We start from the raw sequence: 12,618 nt of genomic DNA, 5'->3' as shown, positions 1-12,618 counted from the left end.
TCAGGTCATGATCCCAGGGTCCTGGGATGGAGCCCCGTGTCGGGCTCCCTGCTCAGCTGGGAGTCTCCCTCTCCCTCTGCCTCTCCCCCTGCTTGTGATCTCTCCCTCCCTCTCTCTCTGTCAAATAAATAAATAAAATCTTTTTAAAAAAGTTAAAAATAGAGCTACCCTATGATCCAGTAATCGCACTTCTGGTATATAACCAAATGAGACAAAAATATATCCGTACCCCCATATTTATTGCAGCATTATTTACAATAGCCAAGATACGGACACAACCTAAGTGTCGATCAGTGGATGAATGGATAAAGAAGTGAGATGTATATGAATATATACATATGATTACTCATCCGTAAAAAAGAAGGAAATCCTGCCATTTGCAACAACATGGGTGGACCCTGAGGGCATTATGCTCAGTGAAATAAGTCAGACAGAGAAAGACAATTACTGTGTGATCTCACCTCCATGTGGAATCTAAAGAAACCTAACTCACAGAAACAGAACAGATTCGCGGTTGCCTGAGGCGGGGAATGGGTAAAGGGGGCCGAAGTTATAAGATCAATAAGACTGGGGATATCATGGACAGCGTGGTGACTACAGTTAACATACTGCATTATGTATTTGAAAGTTGCTAAGACAAGTAAACCTCAAAAGTTCTCATCGCAAGAAAACAGCATGTGTAACTGAGCGAGGTGACGGACGTGAACTAGAGTTACCACGTACCATGTTCACCGTATACACAGCACTCCTGGGAAATACCCGGATCATCACAGTGTACACCTACACCAACACAGTGTTATGGGCCAGGTATGTCTCAGTACAACTGGGAGGATGCAAACCAGTCAGACAAATGCAGAGAAGAGCAGCATTGTTGGACGCTCCCACCAACCTCTGTCTCGCCCGGCGTCCTAGGAGATGGGGATTCTCATGCCTCTGTGTGTGATCTGTTGTGATACAGTGTTTTGATTGATTGATTCATTCATGGAGACAACCACCTTCACACAGATATGTGGTAGGGAAAGAGAGGAGAGTTTCTTTCATTCTTTATAGTGCCCCAAAATTTGACAAGCAGTGTGCTTACCATAACAGCTCCTAATTCAGCATCTGACTTGAGCAGCTTGGACCCACTCATGATTTTGTAGCCTCACGCATTGATCACCTATGGAGTTATGCAGATCTTCCAAATGTTGACTCATCTTATATTTGATATCAAAAAATCACATTTATTAGTGTCTCCACTGATCTCATCAGAAATGTCTTTAACATTGGGAAGTTGTCAAGTTCACGGTGGCAGATTAAATTTTTCCAAAATTCTAGCTTTCTCTTCAAAGTTTGAATTTTATTATGGGCAACAAACACCATTCATTGCTTTCCTTGAAGCAACAGGCTTACTTTGTTCATTTTCAAACCAAACAGGATTTCCAAATACCAAAGTCCAAGCAGCCAGTTTGTCACTCATTCTTTCATGTGAGGACGGAGTCTGGGATCAAGGCAGCTAGTACAGCACACACCCCATTCCTCAAGTGTTTCCCTCGGCTGGCAGGGGTCTTTCTTGATCTATAGGTTTTCTGTGTAATTATTGACTGCTCTCTTTGAAATTAGAGTCTAAATGGCCCGCAGTATAAGTCAAGTTACTGTATCTTCAAGTTAAATCTCAAATATGTGTGTGTGTTATCTTTAACTTGGAAATCAATTCTGTGTAGAGAATGTTCCCAACAGATTATTCAAGGGGTGAACCCATGATCTGAAATGGGTGCCATATTCCAACAGTGCTGGAAACTTCTGAGTCTGGCAGTTTGGCCAAGGCACACTGCTGCTAAAATGGAAAGGCGAAGTCTTAACAACTTAGGTTTTCTAATACAAAGCAGTGTTTGTCTTAGCCCCAAAGCTTTCCTGAAGCCTTGGCATGAGAAGAATGCTCCAGATGCCCTTACATCAGAAAATGCTTGTCTGATATGTGGAAATATGAGCTGAAATAAAGCTTGGCACCTGGAGACCAGTGCCTCCATTCTACAGAAATGGAAGTGAGTGCCTGGTGCCCCCACGCTCCAGCTAGACAACTGCTTTAGACCACTCACCATGCTCCCTTTAAGACCCAATTCAGGGGTGCCTGGGTGGCTCAGTCGGTTAAGTGTCTGACTCTTGATTTCAGCTTAGGTCATGATCTCAGGGTCATGGGATCGAGCCCCACATAGGGCTCCACACTCAGCGGGGAGTCTGCTTAAAAGAATCTCTCCTTCTGCCCCTCCTCCACTCACTTGCCCTTGTGCACTTGTACTCTCTCTCTCTCTCTCTCCCTCTCTCTCAAATAAATAAAATAAATATATTTTTTTAAATGACCCAATTCAATGGACTCTCCCCTGGGAAGCCTTCTGCAAAGCCTCTAGTCAGAATCAATCACTCCCTTTTCGACGCTTCCCAAATGCTTCCTAGACTTGATCACAGTGTTACAGCTTCTTCCACCCCGTGAGACTGCATACTCCTACACCAAGGATGCCATCATGTGAGTCACTGTCCACCAGCTGTGCCCCCCATCCAACTACGCATTTCCTGAGGGGAGCCTTTGTCTTCTTCATCTTCGTTTCTCCAAGTGGACAACACAGGAGTTTACTCAAGGTAACTGTTCAATAAACATTACACTAAGTAATTTTTTTTCAAGTTCACGTATCCAGAATGTGGCAAAGCAGCGTGTGATTCAGTTTGTAGCACTGATATTTCCTGTACAAACATCCCTCCTTCTACAAGATCAGTGCCATGGTCAGCAGCTATAAACCCATCTGTAACTGTCAATCAAATTGGACATCTCCAACCTCTTTACATAGAAGTATAGAGTGGTAAAGTCCAGAAGAACAGTGACTCCAGGAACTTTCTACAGAGATGTCCATAATCACAGCTCCCCCCCATACATAACATTGCATGTTCCACTCCAGTTCCTTACCAAATACTGCCAGATACCAACACATACCGTCAGATACTGCCAGATACCATCGGATACCATCAGATACCAACACATTCCATCAGCTACCAACATATACCATCAGATACCAACACATACCTTCAGACACTGCCAGATACCGGCACACACACTGTCAGATACCATCACATACCATCACATACCATCACATACCAACAGATACCATCAGATACCAGCATATACCATCAGATACCAAAAGATATCATCAGATACCAACACATTCCCATCAGATACCATCACATACTGTCAGATACCATCAGACACCATATTTGTGCTGAAGATCATGCTGCTGCTTAACCAAAAAAAATCTCCTCCAAGAGCCGGCCCTCCAAATTCCTTCTGTGGAAGACAGACTCCTAGCTCCCCTATAGGATCTAATGGCAGCCCACAGATTTTTCAGGACAGGCCACCATCTACATTGGCCTTAACTGCAGAGCTGACTGGCTGGGCTGTAGTCCCAAAGGGAAAGCAAGTCTAGACATGGTGTTCATGTCCACTGGAATGTTCATATTAGAACCACCCTTTCCTAACTGCTGTGTCATGATTTTCAGCAAGGACACCATTCTTGGAGATCACCCGCACTGGCTCCATCCCATTGTCAGGCTAACCCCCAAAACAAGCTGCAAGCTCCCACAGCCAGAAAGAGGGATTTCCACAAAATCCAGAGTGGCTAAAGCCACTGTAGCTCTGCATTCCCTGAGGTGTCTTGTGCAAACACTTGGAAGCTTAGCAGGGCACTTAGTTTGTAAAAAGGTCTGTCTCCAGGCCTATGTCTGCAATGAAAAAAGCATTCAGCCCCGTGGGATGACAAGAGCAACAATCACAGCAAGGCCTGAAAGCTGACCTCGCTCCCTTCAGAGCCCGTGCTCTTGCAGGCTTGAGAAACTATTTTAGATTTAGGTACCAAGTTTTACATAAGCCCTGAAGCTCCCTTCAGCAAACAAGAGCTAAAGACGAATAGGGCCTCTCTGTACTGGGGAAGAACATCAGCAGGGGGTGGGGAGGGGCAGCAGCGATGAAAGCTCAAAGCTCGTGTGAGGAGGGGTCCACACTTCCCTCCCTGCGAGATTCCCCAAGTCCTTTCAGACCACAAGGAAAACATGAAGCTTTTCCACACAATCCCTTGGGTCAACTTAGCAAGGACGGTATTAGAGACTCCTTTTCACATGCTCCTGCTATAAGTTTGACTTGAAAGTGTTCTTTAATGTCTTGAAAGCAAAAAGCAAATTGAAGAAATAGTTGAGGACACTTTGATGGGCGTGGGAGCTGCTTGGGGCCTGAAAGGTGCAGCATGGAGACTGGAAGAAAAGCCTTTTGTAGTTGGGTGGTTGCCCTCAACCAAACGCTTGCCGTCACCGCACAATTTCAGAGAATATTGAAGCCCTATGGGAAAACTGCTGTGGGCTTACTGAGTCAGCCCATTATTAAATGTCTGCAATAATTAGCAAGAGTATGAATTGTTCCTTGCTCCTTCCTGGCTGGAGAAGGCAAGAACAAATAATGGTACTGTTGGTAAAACTGGGGTTTTAGTATGGTTTTTCCCCTGTAACTCACCTGTTCCATTGTTCATGCTCTTCAAGAGAATTATGAGGATAACAAATATTAAGGTGAACACAATAGCAGTAAAAATAAATCTGTAAGCGTGTTCCCGCATATCTTTAACCAAATACGGAGATGCCTTTCCATGGGGGGGGGGGGGCAAGATAAGCGGCCAAGGATGCTCCAAAGCGTCCACAAGACACAGAGCTTTGCTAGGACCGCAGAGGGCGCTCGCCAGCATGTGAGGGCACCGTGAGGAACGGCGGCATGACAACAGGGTGGCCGCTGTCATGAGCAGAGCTGCGAACAAGCTCCCACTCATCACTGCAGAGGGAGGCTTCCATGGAGATCACAGATACCGCAGCTCAGAGTACACGACCCTAGAACAGTAGAGTGAGGATAGTTGTACACATACTCAAATGTGCCAGGCGCTGGTCTAAACACCTTACTTAACTACTTCAATCCTTACAAAATGCCACGAGGTGGGTATCACAGCTATTTCCACAGACGCAACTGGAGCTCCGCATATCATCACGTGGCTCTCTCTGCGCCACAGGATTTGACGGTGCTCTGTGGCGTATAACGTTTGTGCAAAGCAAAGCTTTCCTGAATGAGTAATTCTGTTGTTGGTAAAAGCCTTTTATCTCCCGTCTCAAAGCAGAAAGACAGGCACACGGGCAAGAGGTGAGACGCTCAGCTGGGAAGCGGGCATCCGCAGTCTCCGCCCCTCCCTCCAGCCTCTTCCCACCCACCTGTCTTCTCCATGGGAGTCCACTCCGAGGTCCCTTGTTTTCCCTAGAATGGAAATGACTGGCACAGTTTTAAAGGCTAAGAACCCTTCTCTAAATAGACCCGCACTAGGCCCAGTCCCTTCCCTGCACCTGAAACCCTCCTCCCTTTGCTCCGTTGTGTGATGGCCTCACAGATTTCCCGTCTCCTAGCCTCATATCTCAGGGAGGTTAGTCTCTCCCACCATGCCGTGACTATATGTTCAACGACACACGCCAATTCTTCGGAACTGAGCAGTCAGCAAAGCACGCCTGACGGTCCAGGGTCTGCCTGACATGGTGGCCGAGGCCAGAGAAGCGGCTGACGCCCCGAACATGGCTCATCCGAGCTGCAGGCGTGGATCCCGAACACCTGATAATAAGGATGGACAGCATCTCATTCATAATTTCTATAATGGCGGCATGCCGAAAAGTAATGTTTCATATAATATATTGAGTAAGATAGACTATATCATTAACATAATTTCACTCTGCTTTTTAAAAAGCTTTGTTTATGGTGGTTACTACTGAACGTTTAAGCACACGTGCGGCTCACACCCTGAGCCTGTGGGACAGTGCCCATCTCCATCCTCCGGGCGAGAACGGGTTGGCGGGAGGCTGAGGGTTGAATCTCATGGTGGCTGCAGGAAGCTCTAGGGGAAGCGGCTTGTCTGGACTCAGGAGAGGTGTAGCTGTGTCGGTTTGGGGACATGCTGTGGCCACATGGAAGGGCCTGCCATTCACGGAGGGTCCGCTCAGAGCTAATCTCACCGTGGAGTGTCACTTTTTGAACATTTTGAGTAGATGAGGAAAGAAAAGAATAAATTTGCACATGCTTTTATAAGAAGAGCAGGGCAAGGGTTTCATTTTCCCCGTCAAAGTTTTCCCAAGCAGCCAACGCTCACATCCGCCTCTTTGTGAGCCCAGGGCCAGCGCCCGATGCTGCCCAGCAGTCCGAGGGAGCGAGATGGGAGACCGGCGCCCCACCGGTGCCACCAGCCCAGCTCCGTGGGTGGAGCACGGCCCAGGCAGGTGTCAGCTGGCGAGCCCGGCCCTGGCCAGCCACCAGGGTACTGAAGATGCCGGCTCGGCTCGGCCCCCATGTGGCTCCACTCTGCGACGCCCAAAAAGTGGGGGAAGGAAGCTGACCATCAGTAAGGAGACAAGACACCGGTGGGGGAGCAACGGGCAGAAGAGTTGCAAGGACACAGCGATCTGGTGATGAGTGGTGAAGAGGCAGCAGGTGCTCCGGAGAGAGGACCAGGGCAGGCACGGGCGAGGCCGGGCAAGGGGCTCGGACCCTCATGACTCTGCTCTGGGCTGCCAGTGCCGGTGACATTAAACCCAAACTATGTACAGTCGGGTCTCACCAGTCACCGTGCCTACTCATGTTCTAGAAAGCTGCTGACTCAGTGTCCCTGACTCAGCTGTCCGCCAGGCCGTGGCTCCCAGGAGACACACGGGGCTGGGTTCCTACACAGCTCTGGTCACAACATTTTCGTCAGCTGGTGAATACAGCATCTTATTTATGTGTGTTTCTGCTTAAGACACTTCATGGGATACACACGGTCGGCTCACTAAGGCCACACTCACGCCAACAGCCCTGTGACTCAGCCTCAGGAAGCTTCCCTAACACACCGTCTCCCCCATGGGACAAGCAGCCTCTTGGGTTCAGAACCCCAGACGGCACCGCAGCACCAGGCCCGGCGGCTGCTGAACAGGGAAACACCAGCATAAACATGACATGGAAAACAGGCGACACCAACTAGACCTCGAAAGGGACACCCGTTCACAGCACGCGCTGAAACCAGAAAGCAGAGCTGGGAAGGGGAGGCCAGGCAGCTCGACCGCGTGCAGCCCTGCACACGTCCGGGAGCACCCCCCGAACGCTGTCCCCCTCCTGAGTCTGGGGTTACAGGTGAATCTTGGCAAGTAGGTAAATTCACAAATACGGAATCCGTGAATAATGAGGAACTGATTGGTCTCTGACTGTCTTTGGTGTTCTTTTCTCATTACAAAACATTGCATTGAGAAAATTCCTTAAATAACTAAAAGTATAGAAAAAAAAAAACCAACCATCACGTTTTACTTCAATTCAGTCTTTGATTTATGCTCCTACATAGAAATTAAAGAAAGAGGGTTTATGGTATGTGTATAATTTTTCCTGCATTTTTCACTTTATCTCATCAGCTCGTCTCCATGAAAAATATTCTTTAGAAATAGTTTTTAAAAACAACTAATTTTTTTTTTAAGCAGATAAAGGTTGGTTTTATTGAATAACTGATCTGTGTTACTGCCGAGGCCACTATGCACAGACAAAAGAGAGGGAGTTTTACTGCTTCGTCTCTTCCTCCTTGGACAGAGTCTCCATGACTTCCTCCTTCTTGGCCTGGAGCCGCTCTTCACGGCGCTTGCGAGCCTCCCTGGTCTTAGATCTGCGGGCCTCAGCCTGGTCAGCCAGGAGCTTCTTGCGAGCCTTGTCGGCTTCAGCTTGTGGACGTGTTCTGTGAGAATCCGCTTGTTCTCGAACACGTTACGCTTCACTTTCAGGTACAGACCGCGTACGTGTGCCGTCGGTCTTCTTAGATCCGCGGAATCTCCTGAGCAGCCGGCGCAGAATTCTCATCCCCCTCCACCAGGTTACCTTCTCAGGCATTCGAGCGTTGGCCGTACCCTCTCTCTTACCAATGCCCATATGTCTGCCCTTGCGGCGGGCCAAAGTGTTTTTACAGCACCGAGCCCGGGAATGGACAGTCACAGGCTTCCGGATGATCAGCCCGTCTTTGATCAGTTTTCGGATCTGCTAACGGGAGTTGGCATCGGCGACTTCACTGGTCTCGCTGGGCTCCAACCAGACCTTCTTTTTGCCACAGCAGAGGGCCCTGGAGGCAAGCCTCTTCTGAAGCCTGAGCATACCCCTGGCTGCCTAAAAACAACTAATTTTTATTACAAAAATAATAAATGATCACTATAGGAACACTTGAAACACAGGAGAAAGTACAAAAAAGGAGACTAAAATTGTTTGCTGTTCCCTCCTCGCCTTTAAGAGACAGCCAGTTGAGGATTCTGTATATTTCTTACAGTATTTTCATACTACTGAAATGATATTATTAATGCCAGCTAACATGTATTGAGGATTTATACTCGCCAGGCAATTTGACATGTGTAAAATGTAATCCTTGCAACACCCTCATGTCTAAGATGTTATTCCTCCCACTTCATAGATCAGGAGGGTGGGGCTTGGACAGGTTAATTAGCCTGTTAGTCACTTTATCTGTGATTAGTTAAAATCACACCACTAGTGAACTGTTGAAGCCGGACTTCGAACTCTGCCCCTTGGGCTCCAGCAGCACTTTGACCACACTGCCCCTCGAGGGTCCGTGTGTGGTGATGACGGGGTGTGTGGTACACCTCGGTGTTCTTGAAAAACACAGAGCCTCTAACTTACTTAATCATCTCGTTATTGTTTCATACTTGCACTATTCGCAATTTTCACTTTTATAAATAAAGCCCAGTTACATATACTAATAATGACTGTGCATAATTCTAGACTCCTCCACATGGAAATTATCTCAAGACTTTTGATAAATAGTACAAATTTAATTTCCAAAAGTTAATACCAGAGTGGCAAAATTTTCACCTCTTGACATTATTGTGGTTGGTTTTTTTCTATAGTTTTGACACTTTGATCGGAAAAGAGTGCAATTATATTATTATTTCGTATAGGACTTGTTTTATAATTTACTTTGTAATGGCATTGACAGTGTGAAAAGTCATCACGGGGTCTCTGCAGACGACACACATGGAATGAACGAACGTCCATGTCTGGAAGGCAGTCATTTGCTCAAAGAACAAAGTGGCCCCATTCTCCAGGGTTTCCTCCACCTCCCATCCAGATGGTGAGGGTGGAATCTACCGGAGAAGTCTCCTTTCTCTGGGATAAACCAGTTTTTCTAACAGAATGGAGAGAATGTGGTATTTTCTTCTCTCTGACCTTTTCCTCAGAAGCACAGTTTCAGCAAATGTCGGGAGTGTAATGGGAGGGGCCTGGTACCCTGGAGAGAGATGCTCTCCCCTCGCTACCTCCCAGCCCTCCGGTCAGAAAAACTTGGCTCCTCCCAGTGTACTAACCGGAGGATCCTTTAACAGCAGGCATTAGAGTTAAGCCAGAATATTCTATTGCTGTCCTACCATCTCAGAAACCCTTGGAACAGAAGCTACAGACAGTTTCCAACTGTAGAGAGGACAGTCACAGAGGCGGCCGCATGCAGGAGCTGGGGCTCCCTCCCAGTCCAGGCCGGCTGCTCAGCCCCTGCTTTGTGGATTCCGTAAAGACTGCCCTGGTCAGAAGGCAAGAGACGCCCAACAACCCCTCACAGCGTTGTGTTACTCTTTTGGAGCAAATGATGTTAGAACATTTTAAAACCTCTTTCTAAAAGGGTTCCAAATGTCCTATTTCCTGGGAAGAGTACAGGCCCTTCCGAAAACAGTCTCTAAAGGGCAAACTGACTACGAGTGCTTTGTGGGAGGGGGAGGGAGGGGTCTGGGACGTGTTGCATTCACATACGGTGTCCACCAAAATCATAAATGTACCCTAGAATCTGAATTAAGGCATGGCAGCATATACCAAGACCCACATAAAAATCTATTTAAAAATCAATAAGTATATTCATAATAAATCCCAAACCTGCCTTTTCTATCACTCAAACCTGCCATTTATTATTGTAACAGCATCTAACAAGCTAATTTTATCTTAACTATTCATTGTTCTATTTGACTAGTAGGCCAAATATATAAGAATGATGTGCTTTAGAAAGTCATTTGAATAGGTCGGATTCCCTTCAGACAGTCTTCAGAATTCTTTAATAGCCATCAATTTATTTGGACATTACCATAAGCCGGTGAAATAATTTTTAGTTCTCATTTCATAAATGAGGAAACTGAATTTCAGGAAAAATACAAGGGATTTGCTCAATACAACTATGTTATGGGCAAAGCCAACACCCAAATCCAGGTTCCCTGATATCTAATGCTTTCCTTGACCCAACCCTGGCATCCTGCGACCTAAGGGGTGGATCCTGGAGCGAGGAGCAGGCTGCCGGGGAGGCCGGTGCGCCAGGCCCACCTCCCATTGCCTGTCATCAGACGCTCCATCCTGGCCAGAGGAAGCTCTGGCCCATTTGGAGGAGCTTTCTGATTTTCCTACTCCACCTACGGAAAGAATCTCTAACAAGGGAATTTCCAGGAGGTGGAAGTGCTAAATGTGGGGAACATTCCAGCTGGTCTCTCAGAACTGGCAGGTGAAGGTAAGTCCAAGTTTGCAATCAACATGGGAACTCTCAGGGGACTGCCCAAGGCCAACTTGAACGGAGGTGTCTCCTCCACTGGAGTCGCACCTGAACATCCCGCTTCATCTGCAAGCCCAGGAGACACACCACCCCTCCCAGGAGCCGGGAGGGAGGCCTTTCCTGCCAAAGGCATCGGCTTGGCAGCTTGGAGAGCCGCAGAGGGAGGCAGCTGTGTGTGCTGAGCCCCCGTCCTGGCTGTGGTGTGGTGAACTGGGAACCCTGCAGAGGAGCTGGCTCTCGGGATGAGTGGGAGGACTCCTGTCTCCAAGGAGGAGGGTCTGCACCAGTACACGTGCACAGAGCCGCCAGTGAGCCTCAGATAGGAGGGGACTTCGTGTTAGACACAAAACAGGAAGCTCTTTTTCTTCTCTTCTCTTCCAGTGATTTTTCAATAGATAATCCAACAAACTAAGACCTGGGAAGATAATGCTATGTTGAAATGGACATTGTCAAAAGATCCCCAGATCTCAAACCAACAGTGTGAACCAAGAGTTGGCTACAGGGAATGCTACAGAAAAGATCTGGAAAAGAACAAAAATGTAGTTTCTGTGCCCACTGTCCAAGGATCAAGGTGCTCAGTATCGGGAAGGGTCCTTCCGATCCATCCACAGGTGTCCTGCTGCTGTTGCCGCAAGCCAGCAAGTCTAGATAATTCAGACACGCCAAGCCGCACATTTCACCTCTGAGTCCGTAAGGAAAAGTCTGAAAGTACAGCTGTGGCCAGAGACGTAGACGGACTCAGAGTCAGCAGTCAGGGATAGAGTCATCCCAAGCGCCAACTCTTGATTCGGCTACACGCTGGAATCGCCCAAGGGATTTTTAAAGCACGGATACCAGGGTCCCATCCCCAAGACCCTGAAGTCATTGTTGCGGGGCTCCGGTGTGGACAGGGGACTTCTGAAAGCTCTCCAGCTGGTCTTAGGACACAGAAGACGTGGGAACCATTGAGCAACACAAGCTAGGAGAACCACAAGCTGCTCCCACGTGGAGGATTCTTCAAGGAGTTGAAATCAGAGCGAATCCAGGACCATGAACAACCAGGCAACAAGGAGCCATGACAGGTCGAGGCTGGGTTTGGGTTTGGTTGTCATACTCTCAGAACCCAGACATGTTTGGTCACAGGGTCAGACAAACTCAGCCCCTCCCAGCACTGGAGGAATGAGGGCGGTGCTGAGCCACGTAGCCACGTGGCCGAGGGCCCCACGCTCAGGTGCCTGGAAGCCAGCTCCGCACCTGGCCAGGACTGGAGCCCAGCCTGCAACCCGGTCCTCACACACACACTCACTCACAGACACACATGTCAGACAGCCGGGACACGCCTCGTTTCCTCTTGGGACCGCGCTTGCGTCCACGGGAGGTCTGAGCAGGTCACACAGAGACGCTCCGCTCAATGACGGCAGACAAAGAGCCATAGCCCTCGTACTTATTTTTCTGTCAGAGATTGGTGACTCTTGCCCAGTGAGCCATCTCATCTGGCTCGTACTCCCAGATAAACTGAATCCAAGACCATGAGGCGTGACACGTAGTGGGCCATTCTGTCTAAATTCTGCATGGACTGTTAGAGAAAGGCGTCAGTAGAGCCCACGAATAATGCTGAGGTCAGTGCCTCTGGCCGGCCAGCAGCTGGCCCCCGAGAACCCCAGAGAAGAACGCTCGCGCCCGCCGGGGCGTCGAGGCACCTCCCCAGCTGTGCTGTCCCCGGGTGACGGCCTCCAGCCCGGCACCTCCCCTCCTCTGTCACCGCGGCCAAACATTCCCAAAGGCGAACTTCACCCTCCTGGGTGTACACCATCTCGCACAAGGCCAGGACAAGGGAACGGGCCAGAGAGCTTGCCGCTCCGCTCCTCCTCATCACGGGCCTGGCACAGAGCAGACGCCGAGTGTTCGCTGCAACCACAGGTGCACGCTTGAGCCTTCCTGTGTTCCTCGGCTTCCTCCGTGAGGCGCTCCCCCTTGATGCCAGGGACCCTGGAGACGTAAGGTCGTGTCT

General features: G+C 48.7%; 1 pseudogene; it reads right to left on the bottom strand.

The window, feature by feature from the left end:
* Window positions 1–7,451: 7,451 nt before the first annotated feature.
* LOC116625601 lies at window positions 7,452–8,194 on the bottom strand (annotated as a pseudogene).
* Between the last annotated feature and the right edge of the window lie 4,424 nt (window positions 8,195–12,618).

Source organism: Phoca vitulina, unplaced genomic scaffold (assembly GCF_004348235.1).
Source record: "Phoca vitulina isolate PV1807 unplaced genomic scaffold, GSC_HSeal_1.0 scaffold80, whole genome shotgun sequence".
Classification (NCBI taxonomy): Eukaryota; Metazoa; Chordata; class Mammalia; order Carnivora; family Phocidae; genus Phoca; species Phoca vitulina.
This window is presented reverse-complemented; position numbering and strand designations above follow the sequence as displayed.